At 37.5% G+C, this 23,756-nt stretch overlaps 1 protein-coding gene across 4 annotated transcripts in view; it reads right to left on the bottom strand.

Moving 5' to 3' along the window:
• The window catches only part of BBS9 (Bardet-Biedl syndrome 9), a 466,187-nt gene that overhangs the window by 290,955 nt on the left and 151,476 nt on the right, over positions 1-23,756 (bottom strand). The window lies entirely within an intron of this gene.

Raw genomic sequence — 23,756 nt, 5'->3', positions numbered from 1 at the left:
AAAAATTAAAGATGACAAAAATACAAAGGCTTTGAATGCCCTGCAAAGAATTGTAGACCTTATGCCACAAGCAACAGGAAACCACTGAAACATCCTAATGGAGGAGAAACAATAAATTTTCTCAGTACTCCTCAATTTCATGTAGTATTTGACAGAACTGATCATGTCCCTCCCATTCACTCATTCCATAGGCACTCACTGTGCAGCTACATGATACTGTGTTAAAAATAATATTTTTAAATTAATACTATATTACATGTCATAAAAGGTTACAGAGGTGTGGTTCATCTCTGGTCACTAAGGAAGATAGGTGCTTATATTCCATTCTAGATAACACAAGACCCTATGTGCTAAGTAATATAATGAATGAACAAAGTTCAATAGTAACATAGAAAAGGACACTATAAAATGTTAATATTATGAAACCAAGGAAGGCTTCATGGAGGATTTGAAAAACAAATAGGATGTAAACAAAAAGAGATGGACAGAAAAAGGTATTTCAGGTGGAGAATTTTAGAGGGACACAATCATATGTCATCTCAAGTGCAGTATGGCAAGAAATCATAAGAGCTTTTCTGCATCCGAGTTAATTCACAAAAAATGCAAATCTTTCTGGGCCACATTACTTTTCTTCCAAAATTAAAATAGCTTTTATCATAATATACCCTGTGGGGAAAAGTGTATTTCTTACTATTTAGATTAACATTCTTTCTTTTGTTGTTTTGTTTTTTTGGGTTTTTTTGTTTTTTTTTTTTTAGATTAACATTCTACTGAAGAATGCAGTGGGAAAAAATAATGACCACTATTTTAAGCAATTAAAATGTTAACATCAATATACAGATATTTTTAGGAGAAAAATCAAGGCAGCTTTCGAACACATCATGCAGTAAACAAGGCAGGTAAGTGAAGAGTCTCTGTAAATGCAAATGGGCCAGACTATGACAGATCTTGAAGGCTGTGAGCACTCTCTTTTAAGTAAGGCAATAACAGAATTAGACAACATTTTAGAAATGGGATCTTTTTTTAAATGCAAGTCTAATCACACCATTCCCTGGATCAGAAACCTCCAGTGATTTCCCATTTAAAAATCAAAATCCTGGGACTTCCCTGGTGGTCCAGCGGTTAAGACTCTGTGCTCCCAATGCAGGGGGCCGGGGTTTGTTCTCTGGTCAGGGAACTAGATCCCACATGCTGCAACGAAGATCTCGCACGTGGCAACAAAGATCCACGTGCCACAACTAAGATCGGGCGCAGCCAAATAAATAAATAAACATTAAAAGTAAAATAAAATAAAAATAAAAATCCTTTAAATTAAGCTATGACCCCTGCTTATTTGACCTGTAGTCACTTCCCTCCCCCACCCATGCTCCCCAGCCCTCCATTCCCTATCCTTCTACTGACTTCCCTCTTCCACTTCGTTGGAATTGTCATTCTCCATTCCCCTTTAGTACCTGGTATGCTCTTCCTCCCCTCCCTTTAAAAACGATCTTTGTCTAGCTCAAGTCTACTCATCCTTCAGATTTCAACTCAGAAAATTTTCCTAGGACCTCACATTCTAGGTGAGGTCCCTTGTTTACATGCTCCCAAAGAACAAGGTACTACTATTCCTTCAGGATTTTTCACTATTGAAATAATATCTTTATCTGTGTAATTATGTAGTTAATATCAGTCTTCCTCACTACAAGTTCCATAAATTCAGTGACTATGATTGCTTTGCTCATAAACATATCTCCAGAACCTAGCAGAGTACCTGGCACAGAGAAGGAGGCTAAATAGACATTCACTGAATTAATTAAATGAAGAAAGCAAAATAATTCTTTGTTGTGGGGGAATATCCCATGCATTCTAGGATGTTTACCACCATCCCTGTCCTGAACCCACTAAATACCAATAAAAACTCTCCCTCCTCCTTGTGTTATGACAACCGAAAATGTCTCCAGGCATTGCCAAATGTCCCCTGGGTAGCAAAATCTCTCCCAGATGAGAACCACTGAGCTAGGAGATAATACATCCTGGTTTGCAAAGGTCAGTCCCAGTTTATGCCTGTTGTCCTGGTACAGTTACTAACACCACCCCCTTTCACTCTCAGAAGTATCCCAGTTAATAAATTATATTGTCATCCTACCTGGATGTATCTGTATGGGTTCTCTTGCCCAGACCAAGTGAACTATTATGTACATAATGACCATGGTATTTCTTCTAACCTAGCAGAAATTATAGCATTATTTCCAAGAACTATGGTTTAAAACAAAACAAAAAAAAAAAACTACCTTTGTATTAGGCTTTGGAATTAATGAAAATAGTACAATGACAGTGGACAGAAGAAACACGGCAGAGATACAAAGAATAATAAATAGTACATGATGATCAATTAAATGTGGGAAAAAGAAGTCAAAGAAAATCCCTAAGGTTTAGCCTGAGAGAGCTGGATATAAAGACATCTGTCAAGATTAGATATACAATAGAAGGTGGGTTGTATTTTGTGGAGTGAATGGGGAGATGATGAAGATAGTAAGCTTGAATTTTGAAGCACCCTCTCAATACTCAGGTGATACCCACCAGACATGTGGAAGCACAGCACTTGCAGGGACACAGATCTTTGTTGTGATGTGCTCCGTTCCTTTGGCTCCAGTGCCATTGGACTTCTCCCACTTGTCTACTCCTTGTTTTCTTCAAGGGCTCTTCTTCCTGCTTCCTAATTTTGAGAATCCCTAAACACTACTCAAACTTCTCTGCTTCCCACTCTCTGTTAACTCTGAGAATTCATTCTATTAGCTATTACTTCTGTGATAACAATTGCCAGTCTCACTCACAGCCTGTAATCTCAAATATCACGTGACCAGATCACCTCTGAGTACTTCCACTTGAATTATATTAACTTTCATGTGTATGAGTCTTTTCAGTTTAAAAACAACTTTCACAGGGGGGGACCTTCAAGATGGCAGAGGAGTAAGACGTGGAGATCATCTTCCTCCACACAAATACATCAAAAATACATCTACACGTGGAGCAGCTCCTACAGAACACCTACTGAACGCTGGCAGAAGACCTCAGACTTCCCAAAAGGCAAGAACTCCTCACACATACCTGGGTAGGTCAAAAGAAAAAAAGAAAAACAGAGACAAAAGAATAGGACTGGACCTGCACCTCTGGGAGGGAGCTGTGAAGGAGGAAAACTTTCCACACACTAGGAAGCCCCTTCACTGGAGGAGATGGGGGGTGGGCGGGGGGAAGCTTTGGAGCCAGGGAGGAGACCGTAGCAACAGGGGTGCAGAGGGTAAAGCGGAGAGATTCCCTCACAGAGGATCGGTGCCAACCAGCACTCACCAGCCTGAGCGGATTGTCTGCTTACCAACCGGGGCGGGCAGAGGCTGGGAGCTGAGGCTCAAGCTTCAGAGGTCAGATGTCAGGGAGAGGACTGGGGTTGGCTGCTTGAACACAGCCTGAAGGGGGCTAGTGCACCACAGCTAGCCGGGAGGGAGTCCGGGAAAAAGTCTAGAACTGCCTAAGAGGCAAGAGACAATTGTTTCGCGGTGCGCGAGGAGAGGGGATTCAGAGGACATCCTAAACAAGCTCCAGAGACGGGCGCAAGCTGTGGCTACCAGAGCTGACAGCAGAGATGGGCATGAGATGTGAAGGCTGCTGCTGCAGCCACCAAGAATCCTGTGTGCAAGCACAGGTCACTATCCACACCTCCCCTCATTGGAGCCTGTGCAGCCCGCCACTGCCAGGGTCCTGTGATCCAGGGACAACTTCCCTGGGAGAACACACGGAGCACCTCAGGCTGTTGAAGTGTCAAGCCAGCCTCTGCCACCACAGGCTCACCCCATATTCCAAATATAACTACCGTACCCCTCCCTGCTCCAGGCCTGAGTGAGCCAGAGCCCCCTAATCAGCCGCACCTTTAACCCCATCCTGTCTGAGCAGGGAACAGATGCCCTCCGGCGACCTAAATGCAGAGGCGGGGCCAAATCCAAAGCTGAACCCCAGGAGCTGTGTGAACAAAGAAGAGAAAGGGAAATCTCTCCCAGCAGCCTCAGGAGCAGTGGATTAAATCTCCACAAACAACTTGATGTACCCTGCATCTGTGGAATACCAGAATAGACAACGAATCATCCCAAAATTGAGGCAGTGGACTTTGGGAGCAACTGTAGACTTGGGGTTTGCTTTCTGCATGTAATTTGTTTCTAGTTTTATGTTTATTTTAGTTTAGTATGTAGAGCTTAACCATTGGTAGATTTCTTTATTGATTTGGTTCCTATCTTCCTTTTTTTTATATATATATTTTTTTCCTTCTTCTCTTTTTGTGAGTGTGTATGTGTATGCTTCTTTGTGTGATTTTGTCTGTATAGCTTTGCTTTTACCATTTGTCCTACAGTTCTCTCTGTCCAGTTTTTTGGGGGTTTTTTTTGTATAGTTATTAGTGCTTGCTGTCATTGGTAGATTTCTTTTTTGGTTTGGTCGCTCTCTTTTTTTTCTTTTTTTTAATTACTTTTATTATTTTTTATTTTTAATATTTTTTTTTATTTTAATAACTTTTTTGTTTGTTTCCTTCTTTCTTTCTTTTCTCCCTTTTCTTCTGAGCCGAGTGGCTGACAAGGTCTTAGTGCTCCGGCCGGGGGTCAGGCCTGAGCCTCTGAGGTGGGAAAGCCGAGTTCAGGACATTGGGCCAACAAAGACCTCCCGGCCCCACATGATATCAAATGGTGAAAAGTCTACCAGAGATCTCCATCTCAATGCTAAGACCCAGCTCCACTCAACAACCAGCAAGCTCCAGTGCAGGACACCCTATGCCAAACAACTAGCAAGACAGGAATACAACCCCAGCCATTAGCAGAGAGGCTACCTAAAATCATAACAAGTTCACAGACAGCCCAAAACACAACTGGACGCGGTCCTGCTCACCAGAAAGACAAGATCCAGCTTCATCCCCTAGAACACAGGCACCAGTCCCCTCCACCAGGAAGCATACACAACCCACTGAACCAACCTTACACACTGGAGGCAGACACCAAAAACAATGGGAACTACAAACCTGCAGCCTGCGAAAAGGAGACCCCAAACACAGTAAGTTAAGCAAAATGACAAGACAGAGAAATACACATCAGATGAAGGAGCAAGGTAAATACCCACCAAACCAAACAAATGAAGAGGAAATAGGCAGTCTACCTGAAAAAGAATTCAGAGTAATGATAGTAAAGATGATCCAAAATCTTGGAAATAGAACAAAGAATATAAAAAAACGTTTAACAAGGACCTAGAAGAACTAAAGAGCAAACAAACAATGATGAATAACACAAGAAATGAAATTAAACATTCTCTGGAAGGACTCAATTGCAGAATAACTGAGGCAGAAGAACGGATAAGTGACCTGGAAGATAAAATAGTGGAAATAACTACCACAGACAGAATAAAGAAAAAAGAATGAAAAGAATTGAGGACAGGCTCAGAGACGTCTGGGACAACACTAAGTGCACCAACATTAGAATTATAGGGGTCCCAGAAGAAGAAGAGAAAAAGATAAGAGACTGAGAAAACATTTGAAGAGATTATAGTTGAAAACTTCGTAATTTGGGAAAGAAAATAGTCAATCAAGTCCAGGAAGCACACAGAGTCCCATACAAGATAAATCCAAGGAGAAACACCAAGACACCTATTAATCAAACTATAAAAAATTAAATACAAAGAAAAAATATTAAAAGCAGCAAGGGAAAATCAACAAATAACATACAAGGGAATCCCCATAAGGTTAACAGCTGATCTTTCAGCAGAAACTCTGCAAGCCAGAAGGGAGTGGCAGGGCATAACTAAAGTGATGAAAGGGAAAAACCTGAAACCAAGATTACTCCACCCAGCAAGGATCTCATTTAGATTCGATGGAGAAATTAAAACCTTTACAGACAAGCAAAAGCTAAGAAAATTCAGCACCACCAAACCAGCTTTACAACAAATGCTAAAGGAACTTCTCTAAGCAGGAAACACAAGAGAAGGGAAAGACCTACAATAACAAACCCAAAACAATTAAGAAAAAGGTAATACAAACATACATATCAATAACTACCTTAAATGTAAATGGATTAAATGCTCCAACCAAAACACATAGACTGGCTGAATGGATACAAAAACAAAACCCGTATCTATGCTGTCTACAAGAGACCCACTTCAGACCCAGGGACTCATACAGACTGAAAGTGAGGGGATGGAAAGAGATATTCCATGCAAATGGAAATCAAAAGAAAGCTGGAGGAGCAATTCTCATATCAGAAAAAAGAGACTTTAAAATAAAGACTATTACAAGAGACAAAGAAGGACAATACATAATGATCAAGTGATCAATCCAAGATGAAGATATAATGATTCTAAATATTTATGCACCCAACATAGTACCACCTCAATACATAATGCAAACGCTAACAGCTATAAAATGGGAAGTCGACAGTAACAGAATAATAGTAGGCGACTTTAACACCCCACTTTCACCAATAGATGGATCATCCAAAATGAAAATAAATAAGGAAACACAAGCTTTAAATGACACATTAAACAAGATGAACTTAACTGATATTTATAGGACATTCCATTCAAAAACAACAGAATACACTTTCTTCTCACAGCTCATGGAACATTCTCCAGGATAGATCATATCTTGGGTCACAAATCAAGCCTTGTAAATTTAAGAAAATTGAAATTGTATCGAGTATCTTTTCTGACCACAACACTACAAGACTAGGTATCAGTTACAGGAAAAAAACTGTAAAAAATACAAACACATGGAGGCTAAACAATACGCTACTAAATAACCAAGAGATCACTGAAGAAATCAAAGAGGAAATCAAAAAATACCTAGAAACAAATGACAATGAAAACATGACGACCAAAAACCTATGGGATGCAGCAAAAGCAGTTCTAAGAGGGAAGTGTATAGCAACAATTTTACCTCAAGAAACAAGAAACATCTAAAATAAACAAGCTAACCTTACACCTAAAGCAATTAGAGAAAGAAGAACAAAAAAAACCCAAAGTTAGCAGAAGGAAAGAAATAATAAAGATCAGATCAGAAATAAATGAAAAAGAAATGAAGGAAACAATAGCAAAGATCAATAACACTAACAGCTGGTTCTTTAAGAAGATAAACAAAATTGATAAACCATTAGCCAGACTCATCAAGAAAAAAAGGGAGAAGACTCAAATCAATAAAATTAGAAATGCAAAAGGAGAAGTAACAACTGACACTGCCAGAAATACAAAGGATCATGAGAGATTACTACAAGCAACTCTATGCCAATAAAATGGACAACCTGGAAGAAATGGACAAATTCTTAGAAAAGCACAACCTTCCGAGACTGAACCAGGAAGAAACAGAAAATATAAACAGACCAATCACAAGCACTGAAATTGAAACTGTGATTAAAAATCTTCCAACAAAGTCCAGGACGAGATGGCTTCACAGGCAAATTCTATCAAACATTAAAGAAGAGCTAACACCTATCCTTCTCAAACTCTTCCAAGATCTAGCAGAGGGAGGAACACTCCCAAACTCATTCTATGAGGTCACTATCACCCTGATACCAAAACAAGACAAAGATACTACAAAAAAAGAAAACTACAGACCAATATCACTGATGAACAGAGATGCAAAAATCCTCAACAAAATACTAGCAAACAGAATCCAACAGCACATTAAAGGGATCATACACCATGATCAAGTGGGGTTTATCCCAGGACTGCAAGGATTCTTCGATATAAGAAAATCAATCAATGTGATACACCATGTTAACAAATTGAAGGATAAAAACCATATGGTCATCTCAATAGATGCAGAAAAAGCTTTCAACAAAATTCAACACCCATTTTTCATAAAAATCCTCCAGAAAGTAGGCAGAGAGGGAACTTACCTCAACATAATAAAGGCCATATATGACAAACCCACAGCCAACATCGTTCTCAACAGTGAAAAACTGAAACCATTTCCACTAAGATCAGGAACAAGACAAGGTTGCCCACTCTCACCACTACTATTCAACACAGTTTTGGAAGTTTTAGCCACAGCAGTCAGAGAAGAAAAAGAAATAAAAGGAATCCAAATCGGAAAAGAAGAAGTAAAGCTGTCACTGTTTGCAGAAGACATGATACTATATAGAGAGAATCCTAAAGATGATACCAGAAAACTACTAGCGCTAATCAATGAATTTGGTAATGTAGCAGGATACAAAATTAATGCACAGAAACCTCTTGCATTCCTATACACTAATGATGAAAAATCTGAAAGCGAAATGAAGGAAACACTCCCATTTACCATTGCAACAAAAAGAATAAAATACCTAGGAATAAACCTACCTAGGGAGACAAAAGACCTGTATGCAGAAAGCTATAAGACACTGATGAAAGAAATTAAAGATGATACCAACAGATGGAGAGATATACCATGTTCTTGGATTGGAAGAATAAATATTGTGAAAATGACTATACTACCCAAAGCAATCTACAGATTCAATGCAATCCCTATCAAATTACCAATGGCATTTTTTACGGAACTAGAACAAAAAATCTTAAAATTTGTATGGAGACACAAAAGACCCCGAATAGCCAAAGCAGACTTGAGGGAAAATAACGGAGCTGGAGGAATCAGACTCCCTGACTTCAGACTATACTACAAAGCTACAGTAATCAAGACAATATGGTACTGGCACAAAAACAGAAACATAGATCAATGGAACAAGATAGCAAGCCCAGAGATAAACCCACACACCTATGGTCCACTAATCTATGACAAAGGAGGCAAGGATATACAATGGAGAAAAGACAGTCTCTTCAATAAGTAGTGCTGGGAAAACTGGACAGCTACATGTAAAAGAATGAAATTAGAATGCCCCCTAACACCATACACAAAAATAAACTCAAAATGAATTAGAGACCTAAATGTAAGACCGGACACTATAAAACTCTTAGAGGAAAACATAGGGAAAACACTCTATGACAAAAATCACAGCAAGATCTTTTTTGATCCACCTCCTAGAGTAATGGAAATAAAAACAAAGATAAACAAATGGGACCTAATGAAGCTTCAAAGCTTTTGCACAGCAAAGGAAACCATAAACAAGACGAAAAGACAGCCCTCAGAATGGGAGAAAATATTTGCAAATGAAGGAACTGACAAAGGATTAATCTCCAAAACATACAAGCAGCTCATGCAGCTGAATATCAAAAAAACAAACAACCCAATCCAAAAATGGGCAGAAGACCTAAATAGACATTTCTCCAAAGAAGATATACAGATTGCCAACAAACACATGAAAGGATGCTCAACATCACTAATCATTAGAGAAATGCAAATCAAAACTACAATGAGGTATCACCTCACACCAGTCAGAATGGCCATCATCAAAAAATCTACAAACAATAATCTGAACCCTCTTGCACTGTTAGTGGGAATGTAAATTGATACAGCCACTATGGAGAACAGTATGGAGGTCCCTTAAAAAACTAAAAATAGAACTACCATACCACCCAGCAATCCCACTACTGGGCATATACCCTGAGAAAACCATAATTCAAAAAGAGTCATGTACCACAGTGTTCATTGCAGCTCTATTTACGATAGCCAGGACATGGAAGCAACCTAAGTGTCCATCGACAAATGAATGGATAAAGAAGATGTGGCACATACATACAATGGAATATTACTCAGCCATAAAAAGAAACAAAATTGAGTTATTTGTAGTGAGGTGGATGGACCTAGAGTCTGTCATACAGAGTGAAGTCAGAAAGAGAAAAACAAATACCGTATGCTAACACATATATATGGCCTCTAAAAAAAAAAGAAAAAAATTGGTTCTGAAGAACCTTAGGGCAGGACAGGAATAAAGACACAGACATTGAGAACGTACTTGAGGACACAGGGAGGGGGAAGGGTAAGCTGGGATGAAGTGAGAGAGTGGCATGGACATATATACACTACCAAATGTAAAATAGATAGCTAGTGGGAGGCAGCCACATGGCACAGGGAGACAGCTCGGTGCTTTGTGTCCACCTAGAGGGGTGGGATAGGGAGGGTGGGAGGGAGGGAGACGCAAGAGGGAGGAGAAATGGGAATATATGTATATGTATAGCTGATTTACTTTGTTGTACAGCATAAACTAACACACCATTGTGGAGCAATTATACTCCAATAAAGATGTTAAAAAAAAAAAAACTTTCACACACATTTATTTCCATCTATGTACATCAGTTGCCTTAAATTCAATATAGTGAAAACTAAACTTTTCTTTCTCATAAACCTGGTCCCTTTTCCAACCTTTCCATCTCTTTCAATATCAGTGCAATTAACCTCAACACCATGTTACAGAAATGACCATAATTCTTTCTCTACTTCACGCCTCTGCATAAAAAGTCACCGAATCAGATGACTTATTTGCTTCTTAGTGTCCTCATTTGCAAAATGAAGCAGTTAAACCAGTTGATCTAATGCCCCTTCTAGCTCAACTCTGTTACGATTTTAAGTCCTCCAAATTCTTGAATTCATTCGTCACTACCTTACTCTAGGCCAATGATTCTCAATCCTAGCAGTACATTAGAATCACCTGGGGGAATCTTCTAAAAAATCACCTATACCTAGTCCTTCTGGGGTCCGAAATGAGTGTTATTTAAAGACCCCATGCTCCAGTGATTCTAAAGCCGCCAAAACTAAAAGCCACAAGTCTAAGCCCTCAATATTGTCACTTCCATTTTGCAGGTAAGGAAATTCAGTCTCAGAGAAGTGACAAGATTAGCTCAAGGTTTCTTAACTAGTAAATGGACCAAGCTCTCTCTGATTCCAAAACTCACATTCTTTTCATTGTGCCAAAGAACAACTACTACTTATATACAATCTACACCAACTAATATAATGCTTGCTTTTATGTTGCTTTAAAAATGCTTTCTTTTTTCCCCCATACATGTATGGTTGGTGTCTCTTAAAAGGTCACAGGTCAGAGATGTAGTCTTCTGATTTCCCCTATAGAAACTATGTCAGGATTGAGGACGTAATAAGTATTAAGTCTATTTTTTAAAAATCCCTCATAAAGTAGTGATTGGGGCTTGCATTTTCAAAATACCAAGAAGAGATCTATTTATCTCTTGAAAACTGCTACCATAATTTAGAAATACTGTCAACTGATTGAGATGGAGAATCAGTGTGGCACAAAGTTCAGGAGATAAGGACAATTCCTAACTTCAGAATTGTGGTGAATGGTGTTTTCCTATAGCTCTATAAACTCAAGCTACCAAACATCAGACCTTTAGCGAACAACCGAATCTTATGATTAGACACCTTAGCAATGATAATTCTGCAGAACAATCCAGTTAAAACAAAGAATTTCAGAAACTCACTGATGTCTATTTTCTGACCTACTTTACTCCTACCTGAAAGTTTAGGCTAATCTTGACAAATCAACCTCTAAATTTCCTTTCACCAGTCCCTTTAGGCAGCTTAACCTTATTTCTGGCTTTAATTTTCTTCTCTAGGGAGAACAGAGGGTTCTGTGATGAGCTGCATCCTCCAACTCCAGTCCTTCCTAACTTGATTCCATGTTTCCCCACAGATGCTGCATGTGGTCCTTGTGGTCAATGTGGTCTTTGTAAAGCATACAGTCAGCTAGCTGCCTGAATTGCTGAGAGCACCCAAACAACAATATCCTGCCAACTTACCTTTTACCACTCAGAAGATGACATTTATTCACTTGTACATCTTCAATTCGCACCCCTCTACACACATCATTTACTCCAATGAACACATGTACTTCATGACCACCTAGCTTTTGACTTTTGCTTCCTTCAGTGATTGAGGCCATTTTGCAGACCTGCTAACAATGTCTAGCAATTGGTTTGTTTTACAACTTCATTTTGGTAGAGTATAAAGTGACGCTATTGCAACAAAATACATAATTTGAATAGTATCAAACGGTTTCATTACAGCACAAATCTGTCTCCTTTTTGTATGCCTACAGAACTAACTTATTTGCAATGATACTTAATGATAAACAAATAATCTAAATCTATTAGAACTTAGTCCAAGTTAGTAACACCTTTAACTTATAAAAGCAAAATACTCCTCAGTGTCCATCAGCCCCTACAACCGAGTAATCACTAGTAACAAATATACCAAAAGTGCAGTATGTAAGGCAAAGATTGTACTTATAAACTGACAGCCAACTTTTAAACACATTTCAGTACTAATAAGGAATTTTTTTAATTTATTGATTTGATTTTATTTATTTTTGGCTGTGTTGGGTCTTCATTGCTGCGTGCGGGATTTCTCTAGTTGCGGTGAGTAGGGGCTACTCTTCGTTGCAATGTGTGGGCTTCTCATTGCGGTGGCTTCTCTTGTTGCGAAGCACAGGCTCTAGGCGCGCAGGCTTCAGTAGTTGTGGCACGCAGTCTCAGTATTTGTGGCTCACGGGCTCTAGAGCACAGGCTCAGTAGTTGTAGCACACGGGCTTAGTTGATCTGCGGCATGTAGGATTTTCCCGGACCAGGGATCGAACCCGTGTCCAGGAGGATTCTTAACCACTGTGCTACCAGGGAAGTCCCAAGCAATTTTTTGAAAATTCTAGATGGCCTATGATAAGCCATCAATTGTAATAGATCACACAAGGCATATGACCTCTAAGTGGGAAATGAGAATGGCCTTCTTTATGGTTACTAATACTTCTGCTTCTACTATGATTGCAGACTGTAAATTCCCTTAGGGTTCAAATGACTTCATAATTTTGCCATAACTTTAAAATTCAGTAAATACAGACCACAAGGAGAAAAAAATCCTAATTTTGTGGCTGCATGTGCACAGCTAAGTGATACTTTAAAAGCAAATATAGGTTGCAAGTTAAAAGTTGAAAATTATACTATATTGCAGTCACCAATGAATTGCTGGTCATTCTTTGCTTTGTCAATTGCTTTATATTCTTCTTCTTTTTAATTATATGGTTTAAGGACATAAGTCTTGAATTTAGTAGCTTTGGGAGAAGACTTCTCACAGATACTGCACTCATACAATGCCCCTGCAAATATCATTATTTCATTCAATAGACTACCCACAGAATTTGCTATTTCAATTACTTGCCAAAATATTTTATTCTGTGCTATTTCTATTATATATCATGCTGGAGTCACAGGAAAACAGAACTTAAAGGGGCATTTCAATGCTTAAAATGTAAAACAAATTATTCTGCTATCTAAAATAACCTAACTGGACTTCCCTGGTGGTGCAGTGGTTAAGAATCTGCCTGCCAATGCAGGGGACACGGGTTCGAGCCCTGGTCCAGGAAGATCCCACATGCTGTGGAGCAACTAAGCCCGTGTGCCACAACTATTGAGCCTGCACTCTAGAGCCCGTGAGCCACAACTACTGAGCCCACGTGCCACAACTACTGAAGCCCGCGTGCCTAGAGCCCATGCTCCACAACACAAGAAGCCACCGCAATGAGAAGTGTAGCCCTTCCTTCCGTGCACCGCAAGGAAATGTAGCCCCCGCTCACCGCAACTAGAGAAAGCCCACACGCAGCAACGAAGACCCAACGCAGCCAAAAAATAAAATTAATTAATTAATTAATTTTTTTAAAAAAACTTAACTGTGAAAGCAACTCCTACACACATGTGGTAATAATTTGCAAAAGCTATCTTTTATTGGATTCTAGGTAATAACAACGACATATGCTTTTTGTACATCTACTCTTGCAAAACAAATTTTTCACAGCATAACCTTTCAAGAAATCAGAATGCTTCAGATATTTTCCATTGTACAATATCAATCCAATAACTCAAATATCTGGTTTACAGGACTTAGTATACAAACTTTTTAAGATTACTATCAAAAGAAAAGCATTTCATCATTTTTACTCCAATACAATTTAATGATTATAAAAAGACTCTTACATTTTACATCATAAAATTTCTTGTTTTCCTTTTTCTACATTTTCTTGTCCTGAGTAACAGAATTGACTATGGGAGATTTTGTTGATGCTAATATGATATGAATTTGGTGTATGTAAGGAAAAATGTTTCAGTAGCATGACAGCCTTCACTATAGACTGACAATTCATTGGGCAAAATAATTTGTTTTTTGCAATAAACAATCTTCTACTATTTTCAAGATCCTTCACTTTGTATAATACTTCTGAATTGACGTAAGTCTATCTTTTCCTTCTCTTCTTCTACATTCCTGGCATTAGATAAGGGAAAGAGGGAACCTTGTCAGATTCTCTTTGACCTTACCTGACTTCCTGCACTACCATCATTCTTCTGTTAAGAAGCAACGTTGGGCTTCCCTGGTGGCACAGTGGTTAAGAATCCACCTGCCAGTGCAGGGGACACAGGTTTGAGCCCTGGTCCGGGAAGATCCCACATGCCGCGGAGCAACTAAGCCCATGCACCACAACTACTGAGCCTGTGCTCTAGAGCCCGCGTGCCACAACTACTGAAGCCCGTGTGCCTAGAGCCCATGCTCCGCAAGAAGAGAAGCCACTGCAATGAGAAGCCCGCGCACCGCAATGAAGAGTAGCCCCCACTCACCGCAACTAAAGAAAGCCCGCGCACAGCAGCGAGGACCCAATGCAGCCAAAAATTAATTAATTAATTTTTTTTTTTCCCAAAAAGGAAGCAATGTTAACACACACACACTCACAAATGGTATCTATGTGAGATAATGAATGTGTTAATTAGCTTATGGTAATCATTTCAAAATGTAAACATATATCAAACCATCACATGGTACACCTTAAATATATACAGTTTTATTTGTCAATTATACCTCAATAAAGCTGGAAAAAAGAAGCAATGTTAAGAAGAAATATGTAAAAGTACTTAAAAGAGGAACCTGTTAACTTATCTACATCAGCCCTCATTAGCTATCAGTTTTTTTATTAATTTTATTTTTAAAAAATAACAATTACTTAACACTCCAACCTTTTGCATCCTCTTGAAATAAGTGTTTTGGAAAGAAGCAAGTTGTGAATAAATTAATAACATTAAGCCTATTATAGTAAAATTTCTGAAAATCAAAGTGAGAAAAATCTTGAAAGCAACTAGAAAAGGACAGACTACCTTCAAAGGAGTAATAGTTAGAACAACACAGCTAGCTTCTCAATAGTAACTACAGAAACCAGATGACTAATGGACTGATATTTTCAAAGTGTTGAAAGAAAATAACTGCTAATCTAGAATTCTATGCCCAGCAAAAATACCCTTCAAAAATGAACATAGATAAAGAAATCATTTCATTTCAGACAAAAACAAATTGAAAAACTTACCAGCAGACCCATACTCAAAGAAACAGTAAAGGGTGTTTTTTAGGGAGAAGAAAAATGATCTCAGATAAACACTTAAGGATTTGGAAAGGAAGAAGACTAGTAAAAAAGGTAAAAATGTAGACATACGTATATGTTATTAAATGTCCAAATTTTATAACTATTTCATGAACATTTATTGTATCTACCTAGAACAGTACTGATATTGTTATTCATATTTTAAAGAAGAAAACAGTTGAGACATATCCAAAGTTAATTTGTTCAAAATCCTAAACGTAACCTTGGCAATTTCAAGGAAAGAATCTTGGTCTACATTCTCCCTACAAATGCATGCTGTTTCTGAAATCTATAATTAAGAAGTCAAAATAAAAAATTAAAATTAAGAATAAGCAGGTCAAATGATTAGAGACCTAAGTAGAAAATCCTGGCCTCACTAATGCTTTGACATTGAGAAACTATTTTCTTGGTAGTGCATCTGTGAACTGGATATTTTCTGTTTGCCCTGCAAACTTTTTATCTGTTTCCAACCTGCTGTGTGCCAGAAGAAGCTCATCACTGCATCAAAGGATCTCTTTTCCTCTGGCTTCCAGTTGAGTTCAGCCAATGAGGATCACTGGCAAGAGACTGGAGAGAGGGAGGAAAATGCGGTCAGGGTATTTATTTCCTCAGCTCCTTCCCTGCTAGGTCACCAAGCTTGGTTATGTCCCTCAACCTAAGACAACAGGGGCTGTCAGATGGCCCTCTCTTCAAGATCCAGTAACCAATCCCTTCTTTTGTCCCTTCATATATAGGGATGATAATATTTCCCACTGTTGCTAGCCTCACCATCTCTTCTTCATCCCTTGTTATTATCTCTTACTCTTGTTCATAACTCCTCTATCAATTAGCCCATTTGAGTGTGCAATCTATTTGCCGCCAAGACCCTGATCTATATAACTGCATGCCAATATATAACATGGAAGGTAGTAAAAATAGAACAGACACTAAGAGCTCAGACTCCAAAGTCAGAAACAATTGGAACTGGATCCCTGCTTCAAAACTGTGTGGCTTTGGAGAGTATGCTAACATCTCTAAGCCTCTGTTATCTCATCTGTAAAATTAAAAAGTAATACTAGCACTTGCTTCAAAAATTGTTGTTTGGTGTGAATTATTTAATGTAAAGAGCTTAACCCAAGTGCCTGGTACAAAGTAAAGGCTTAATAAATATTAAATAATTATTATTTTTATCATTATTATTATTGATTACCACTATCTGCTTCACAGGTATGGTATAAAATTGACCACATGATTATAATTCTGGAATAAATATATCCATCTCACGTCTTATTTTGATTAATATTTAATACATCAAGTTTCATACCAGAAAACCATGTCAAAGAGGCAAACTATACCTTTTACAATATGCTACTTTGCCTACCACAAGATTAAAATGCAACTAGTATGGATACTTTTTTCAGGCTATGTAAATAAGCCTGTACATTTTAGAAGTGAGCATTAGCACAGTAAGTGGTTCTGCTCCAGTCAACATTACTGGAAAAAAAATAGTGGCATAAATCAGCTGAATCTTATTTCAGCCGGCTCAAGACTTAAAGTAAACTCTAATTGGGTCAAGTCAAAGCAAATCATTTCAGTACATCATATACTTACATAACTGCCCTGAACCAAAAACAAAGGATATATTAGATAGAAATTGAATGTATGCTTGTGATCAGAAATGCCCAAGAATAATAGCAGTAATTAAGAACTAAAACCAAGAACAGATGAAAGAGAAGATAAGGACCATCAAAATATAGCACCCATCCTTCAATTTTAACACTGTGACTAAAAGTGTTAGTTAGTATGCATGCATCTGTGAATAAAAAGACCAAATACAGCCAGCAATACTAAAGCTGGGTGCACGATAGCTAGATTGGTTGCATGTCCTTTGGAAAACAACTGCAGCTGCTGCCTGCAGGGTCTGCATAATAACAATATATTTGGCAGCACTATACAGATAACCATCTTCCAAATTTTCTCTAGGTATCAACAACAATAAAAGACTGCTGACTGTTATTTAAACCATGAAGCAAAGTATTTTTTTCCAGGCTGATTATGGTACTGGTTCAATAGGTAGAAAAAGAAAAGTACGACTTGTTCCTTTGTACTGCGTCAAGGTACCAGTTCAACATGGATTCCATGTGGACTCCAGTTCAAGTCCTTGATCTTAGAAACCATAACGAGCTGCCTTCCTGAATCAAATTCCTCTAAGAAACACAATTTCCAAATCCCTGTGATTTGAACTGTTTGAACTTGATGCAATCCAGCAAACAGAAGAGGCTAAAACAAAACTCTGAACACATGTGGGCACTAAATGATGTTGCTGACTCAGTGACCCATTACATAATATTTACCAGGAAATATCTGTTTTGCCTAGCTTTCCTATCTTGGGCCCAATCTTCTAAGAGAGATATAATTCAGAGACAACTGTATTCCTGCAAAGAATTTAATTCAATAACTAGAGAGTTATAGGCTCTCTAAGGAAAACAATCGTCAAAGTAAGCAAATTGGCAAATGCACCAAATCTAATAATAGTGTTGGCTAAAACATATATAGTAGTGCTATTAGTACTTGTATTAACTTATTCAATCCTCATAACAACCCCACGTGGTAGGTATTTAAAGTCTCTGTGCCCCATTTTACAGAAAGAGGGTCTGAGGCACAGAGAATTTAAATACCTTGCCCAAGGTCTCATAGTCAGTAAGCTAGTGAGCATGTGGTCCAGGGTCCTCTGCTTTAACCATCATGATATCTTAACAGTAAAAACATGGCTTTTAAAAATATTCCTGAACCGTGACATTACTCAACTGATTAAGGTTCTTCTAAAGCTCTAGTCTCTCCTATCTCTTCTATTTATTTTCCTATTAACAATTCAAAGCCTAGATTTTCAAACAAATAAGAGAACTGAGCATATCTCTCCTAAAAAAAAGAAGGCTATCTTAAGATTTCTAAATAATGAAATTTCAGAAGGTTCTCTGTGGTAAAAATGTAGAGGATTGAAAAACTGACTTTGATAACTATTTATAAGGTACCCAATTATTCAATAAGTTTTCAATAACATGAAGGTGTTTGGATATAAGAAAATTGATTCTGCCCTATGCTTGATGTTTAAAGAGAAGCATCCTAGATGTAGAGAACAGACATCTGGTATATGGATACCAAGGAGGGAAGGGAGGGTGGGATGAACTGGAAGATGGGAATTGACATATATACACTACTATGTATAAAATAGATAACTAATAAGAACCTACTGTATAGCACAGGGAACTCTATTCAATGCTCTGTGGTGACCTAAATGGGAAGGAAATCCAAAAAAAGAGGGGATATATGTATACATATAGCTGATTCACTTTGTTGTACAGCAGAAATTAACACAACATTGTAAAGCAACCATACTCCAATAAAAATTAATTTTAAAAATATTTTTTAAAAAATAAATAAAAAATAAAGAGAAGCATCCTTTCATGATTTTGAATGTACTATTTTGCCAACCCAACTAGAACTTACCAAATATATTATCAAATGCTTGTTTTTAACTGCTTCTGTTCCTAAATAGAACATAATCAACTGAATTCCAGGAGTCAGCTGCATCGGTAGTATTGTGAAACATATATTTTGTTGCACACTTTATTTTACGAAAAGGTAGAAAGCATATGCCTAAGAAAGGATCTATTCCTTCTTGCTTCTCTGCTTCTTAATTCCTCTGTCACTTCCAGATTTCTATATCTGATGCCAGAATCACCTAAGTGTAATTGGCAAAATGCATCTACTAGTTTTAGATTCTGAAATCTGTAAGCCAAGTCACCTATGACAAAAGACCAATCAATAGTTACAATTTCTTAGAGAAATACTTCTTTATATTCTTTAGTCATATAGACACATTTTGCCCTTTACAAGTACATACTTTACAGTATGTTCTAAAACAACTGGTTTATGTATTCAGAACAGTGATATTCGTTGCAGTGATTGTTAAACTCTAAAACAGAGCTGATGCCTACCCAGTACGTTCATAGGAGCAAGGATTCATAGGAGAAAAATCAACCAACTGAGATAACCACTGAATTCTGAAATAATTCACAACAGGTCATCTCCTGGAGTCATAAGTTTTTCATTTCTACATGTTCTTTTACTCTGGCTTGTTTTCTAAGGCTTACATCCCAGAAAATCAGAATGTTTTCCCTTTCATGTCAACAATGACTCTTTTTAAAGGTCTTTTCTATATCAGAGGCTGAAGTATACTTCCACTGAAATTTTCTTTTTTATTCTGCAACTCTTGAAGATAACCAGGCACAGAAAGACAAAAACTTTCCTTTGAAGAGTAAACGTTACTGGCACTTGGTCTTTTTCTTTTTTTTTTCCTGTTGTTTGTAACAAAAGTACTAAGTTCTAAGATTCAAGATACACTGTTGAATTCTATCTGGTTTCCTATCCTAAAAAAATCACAATTGGAGGTACCAAATTAATTCTGAACAAATTTGCTTCAGGGTACCTGTAGGGTCCATGGACCTTTAATCTTCACATACCAAGAGTGTTTATTCACTCCTGTTGGAAAGAAATGCAGGTTTGGGAAGACAAAGGTTAGTCAATGGAGGAGAAAAATGGGGTAGAATCTCTCAAGATGACGGAAGAAAGTAGTGAAACCATCAAGTGTTTTCCCTGGCAAGCTGAGAAAACTGCTAAGTTTGGGTCAGATGTCTAATTTAAGTAGGAGTCCCATCTTGCTCTTTTTAGATTACCATAATCTCAACAAAGCAAGTGATCATTCCAACTTAAAGATTTACCAAATTACAAACCCAAAATGAAAGCATGCCAAATAATTCAATTTCTGAATAATAATTGCTTTAAATTAATTGGGTGTCACGTTTGTTTATAATATCAATAAAATTTTATCAAATGTCATCTAGTCACAAATTAAATTCTGATGATATAGTATTTTTTATATATGGTATATAATATTTTCCACAGTTCTATAACTTGTAAGTACCAATCAATTCCAAGGTACGTTCAGAAAGCTACTATCAAGAGTCACTAATTATAATATTTTCTGGGCTATTTTGTCAACAGTATGGTTTAAACATTTATTGGTGTGGTGATTAAATCACATTGCAATGTATTTCCAGAAATTTTTTTCTTGATTTCTCTGCCTACTACATGTTTTAAATACTCACATATTTTCTTCAAAGTCAGTGTTTTCTGAAATAGAAAGTCTAGACTTTCTTTTTTAACTTGGAAGTGGCTGGAGGAAAATGTAGACATTCAAAAAGACAAGGAAAAATTAGAAATGTAATTAAGAAGTAAAAGCAGAAAACTTGCTCAAGCCTCTTAGATGGCCTCACCCACCAGAGGGCACATAGCAGAAGCAAGAAGAACTACAATCCTGGAGCCTGTGGAACAAAAACCACATTCACAGAAAGATAGATAAGATGAAAAGGCAGAGGGCTATGTACCAGATGAAGGAACAAGATAAAACCCCAGAAAAACAACTAAATGAAGTGGAGATAGGCAACCTTCCAGAAAAAAATTCAGAATAATGATAGTGAAGGTGATCCAGGACCTCAGAAAAAGAATGGAGGCAAAGATCGAGAAGATGCAAGAAATGTTTAACAAAGACCTAGAAGAATTAAAGAACAAACAAACAGAGATGAACAATACAATAACTGAAATGAAAACTACACTAGAAGGAATCAATAGCAGAATAACTGAGGCAAAAGATGGATAAGTGACCTGGAAGACAGAATGGTGGAATTCACAGCTGCGGAACAAAATAAAGAAAAAAGAATGAAAAGAAATGAAGACAGCCTAAAAGACATCTGGGACAACATTAAACGCAACAACATTTGCATTATAGGGGTCCCAGAAGGAGAAGAGAGAGAGAAAAGACCCAAGAAAATATTTGAAGAGATTATAGTCGAAAACTTTCCTAACATGGGAAAGGAAATAGCCACCCAAGTCCAGGAAGCGCAGAGAGTCCCATACAGGATAAACCCAAGGAGAAACACGCCGAGACACATAGTAATCAAACTGGCAAAAATTAAAGACAAAGAAAAATTATTGAAAGCAGCAAGGGAAAAACAACAAATACCATACAAGGGAACTCCCATAAGGTTAACAGCTGATTTCTCAGCAGAAACTCTACAAGCCAGAAGGGAGTGGCATGATATACTTAAAGTGATGAAAGGGAAGAACCTACAACCAAGATTACTCTACCCGGCAAGGATCTCATTCAGATTCAACGGAGAAATCAAAAGCTTTACAGACAAGCAAAAGCTAAGAGAATTAAGCACCACCAAACCAGCTCTACAACAAATGCTAAAGGAACTTCTCTAAGTGGGAAACACAAGAGAAGAAAAGGACCTACAAAAACAAACCCACAACAATTAAGAAAATGGTCATAGGAACATACATATCGATAATTACCTTAAACGTGAATGGATTAAACGCTCCAACCAAATGACACAGACTCACTGAATGGAAACAAAAACAAGACCCGTATATATGCTATCTACAAGAAACCCACTTCAGACCTAGGGACACATACAGACTGAAAGTGAGGGGATGGAAAAAGATATTCCATGCAAATGGAAATCAAAAGAAAGCTGGAGTAGCTATACTCATATCAGATAAAATAGACTTTAAAATAAAGAATGTTACAAGAGACAAGGAAGGACACTACATAATGATCAAGGGATCAATCCAAGAAGAAGATATAACAATTATAAATATATATGCACCCAACATAGGAGCCCCTCAATACATAAGGCAACTGCTAACAGCTATAAAAGCGGAAATTGACAGTAACAAAATAATACTGGGGGACTTTAACACCTCACTTACACCAATGGACAGATCATACAAAATGAAAATAAATAAGGAAACAGAAGCTTTAAATGACACAATAGACCAGATAGATTTAATTGATATTTACAGGACATTCCATCCAAAAACAGCAGATTACACTTTCTTCTCAAGTGCGCATGGAACATTCTCCAGGATAGATCACATCTGGGGCCACAAATCAAGCCTCAGTAAATTTAAGAAAATTGAAATCATATCAAGCATCTTTTCTGACCACAATGCTATGAGATTAGAAATGAATTACAGGGAAAAAAACGTACCAAACACAAACATATGGAGGCTAAAAAATACATTACTAAATAACCAAGAGATCACTTAAGAAATCAAAGAGGAAATCAAAAAATACCTAGAGACAAATGACAATGAAAACACGATGATCCAAAACCTATGGGATGCAGCAAAAGCAGTTGTAAAAGGGAAGTTTATAGCTATACAAGCCTACCTCAAGAAACAAGAAAACTCTCAAATAAACAATCTAAACTTACACTTAAAGGAACTAGAGAAAGAAGAACAAACAAAACCCAAAGTTAGCAGATGGAAAGAAATCATAAAGATCAGAGCAGAAATAAATGAAATAGAAACAAAGAAAACAATAGCAAAGATCAATAAAACTAAAAGCTGGTTCTTTGAGAAGATAAACAAAATTGATAAACCATTAGCCAGACCCATCAAGAAAAAGAGGGAGAGGACTCAAATCAATAAAATTAGAAATGAAAAAGGAGAAGTTACAACAGACACAGCAGAAATACAAAGCATCCTAAGAGACTACTACAAGCAACTCTATGCCAATAAAATGGACAACCTGGAAGAAATGGACAAATTCTTAGAAAGGTATAACCTTCCGAGACTGAACCAGGAAGAGACAGAAAATATGAACAGACCAATCACAAGTAATGAAATTGAAACTGTGATTAAAAATCTTCCAACAAACAAAAGTCCAGGACCAGATGGCTTCACAGGTGAATTCTATCAAACATTTAGAGAAGAGCTAACACCTATCCTTCTCAAACTCTTCCAAAAAACTGCAGAGGAAGGAACACTCCCAAACTCATTCTATGAGGCTACCATCACCCTGATACCAAAACCAGACAAATATACTACAAAAAAGAAAATTACAGACCAATATCACTGATGAATATAGATGCAAAAATCCTCAACAAAATACTAGCAAACAGAATCCAACAACACATTAAAAGGATCATACACCATGATCAAGTGGGATTTATCCCAGGCATGCAAGGATTCTTCAATATACGCAAGTCAATCACTGTGATACACCATATTAAGAAATTAAAGAATTAAAACCATATGATCATCTCGATAGATGCAGAAAAAGCTTTCGACAAAATTCAACACCCATTTATGATAAAAACTCTCCAGAAAGTGGGCATAGAGGGAACCTACCTCAACATAATAAAGGCCATATATGACAAACCCATAGCAAACATCATTCTCAACGGTGAAAACCTGAAAGCATTTCCTCTAAGATCAGGAACAAGACAAGGATGTCCACTCTCACCACTATTATTCAACATAGTTTTGGAAGTCGTAGCCATGGCAATCAGAGAAGAAAAAGAAATAAAAGGA

The sequence above is a fragment of the Eubalaena glacialis genome, chromosome 8 (assembly GCF_028564815.1).
Source record: "Eubalaena glacialis isolate mEubGla1 chromosome 8, mEubGla1.1.hap2.+ XY, whole genome shotgun sequence".
In the NCBI taxonomy this organism is placed as follows: domain Eukaryota; kingdom Metazoa; phylum Chordata; class Mammalia; order Artiodactyla; family Balaenidae; genus Eubalaena; species Eubalaena glacialis.
Note: the sequence above shows the minus strand (reverse complement) of the source record. Positions and strands in the feature narration are given on the sequence as shown.